This window comes from Coptis chinensis, chromosome 4, assembly GCF_015680905.1.
Source record: "Coptis chinensis isolate HL-2020 chromosome 4, ASM1568090v1, whole genome shotgun sequence".
Classification (NCBI taxonomy): domain Eukaryota; kingdom Viridiplantae; phylum Streptophyta; class Magnoliopsida; order Ranunculales; family Ranunculaceae; genus Coptis; species Coptis chinensis.
In genome coordinates, this window is record NC_141459.1 from 71,181,264 (window position 1) to 71,183,705 (window position 2,442).

The following is a 2,442-nucleotide window of genomic DNA, read 5'->3' on the forward strand; positions in this document are numbered from 1 at the left end:
CTGGATCAGAATCATTGTGCTCACTTACTATACCATTGTTTACCTTGTACTGTGTCCCAACAAATTAGTAAATGAACAGCTACAAACTTTAAATACTTACTACAAGGTTTTTTATATGCTTTCCACGAAATCCCCTAAGAAATTGTGTGATGTTACGATATTGAATACTAACTAAGCTAATGAAAGACAGAGATAATAATTCAAAGGATGTACGGATTGCACCAGAAATTTTGGTTGCACACGTACATATCCTTGTTCAAGAATCAAACCGTCAATTCATAGTTCAAAAGTACAATTGTGTCTACTTTGTATAAGGACGGATGGAAGACCACATAATTACAGTTTTTCTAGACTTACGTCAGTTATCCACCTCCCAATTATTCTTCTTTCCTAATATGATTCCATCACAAATGGAAGTTTGTATTTCTCATGTAATCGATTTGATTTGAGTTTCGTACTTGGCTTGTGTAAAGGCTTGTTTTGTGTTGAACCTTACGAATGCAAGAAAGTGGGGGAAAGGTGGTGGAAAATAGTGTTTTGACTGAGCTTGAGATAACGCAAGCTGCCTACGTATCAAGTCCTCCTCCTGAACTTGAATCAAGTCAGACGTAGTTCCTCTTCTCTTTTAATAGGAGATGCTTTGATCCTTCCTTTTCTTTGGCGTTAGATCAGGTTCCTCCCTTGAGAGAGTTAAAGGAGCATTAATGGAGAATAAAAGAGATTCATGATGAGCGTTGCTGAGGCTACGACATTGAATGGTGCAGCTGTGTTGGACATTACTGGCCGTTACGTTGGCGTACCGAGTCATCAGTTCGAGAGCAAGTACTTGATCAAATTGGTAGACAAGTGATAACCACGAATTTGTTAAACACAATATTAATGCATAAACACTAATACCTAATAAAAAAAACATGTTTAAATCAACTCTCTCTCTCTCTCTCTCTCTCTCTCTCTCTCTCTCTCTCTCTCTATACTATCAAGTAATATAGATCTAGTAAAGATTCGTATCCACTCTTAAACTAACAAGACTAAATAGAATTGAATTATTTAAATCACAAAGAAACAATGGTGAGAGATGAATTAAACTATGATTATGCTATTGATTAAAACTTAAACTAATTTATCTAAGCAATAAAATATGTGAATCAAATAGAGAAAGTTAGAGAGAGATTGAAATCTACTTTAATGTTTCATTAATATGCTAGAATAGATTTGTTGAGAAAACCCTAGTCTTTATATTTTCACACAAGGCGCAAACATAAAGACTAGACCCTTAATGGTCCCTAATCACTTATAGTATCTCTTGTCATAACTAATTAACATGAGAGAAAGTTTGTTCCCATTCTCATGGCAAACTCACTATTCTCTAGTCTAGGTTAACTCTCCTTATTTCTAAGCAGAGAAAAACCTAGACTTGAAGTTCTAAACAACTACTCTATACTAACAAATCAAATCCTCATCAAAGATTCATTCAAACTTCCCTTGATAACCATGAATTTAACAAACACGTGTTTAAATCAATTCTCTACTTTCTCTCTATACTATCAAGTAATATAGATCTATCAAAGGTTCGTGTCCACTCTTAAACTAACAAGACTAAATATAATTGAACTATTTAAATCACAAAGAAACAATGGTGAGAGTAATAATACATTAAGAGATGAATTAAACTATGATTATGCTATTGATTAAAACTTAAACTAATTTATCTAAGCAATAAAATATGTGAATCAAATAGAGAAAGTTAGAAAGAGATTGAAATCCATTTTGATGTTTCTTTAATATGCTAGAATAGATTTGTTGAGAAAACCCTAGTATTTATATTTTCACACAAGGTGCAAACATAAAGACTAGACCTTTAATGGTCCTAATCACTTATGATATCTCTAGTCATAACTAATTAATACGAGAGAAAGTTTGTTCCCATTCTCATGGCAAACTTACTATTATCTAGTCTAGGTTAATTAACTCTCCTTATTTCTAAGTAGAGAAAAACCTAGACTTGAAGCTCTAAACAACTACTCTATACTAACAAATCAAATCCTCATCAAAGTTTCAGTCAAACCCCCTCTAATGGAGGTTTAGTGATATGATTCGTGTTGATAGATTAGTGAACAGTAGATATGGAGAGGGAGAAAACAATGTATATCAAGATATGAAACTTTCTAAATCATATGATAAAGAGGAGAGTAGTCGTGTTCGTACCACTCTAGTCGTACACTACTTGAATGTAAGTCCAGATTAGATAGATGTTTTTACTAATGAGACTAATATGATGTGAAAACAGTAGAAATAAGTTCTAAAATAGTAGATATAATGATGATAAAAGGGATTAGAGAGGGGAAATTCCACCACGTGATTCGATTGACTATTAGTTAGAATTGCTTGTTTCATCCCTAGTGAACATCAAGTCCTCTCTTATCAAGGTTTCACTAGTGTGAG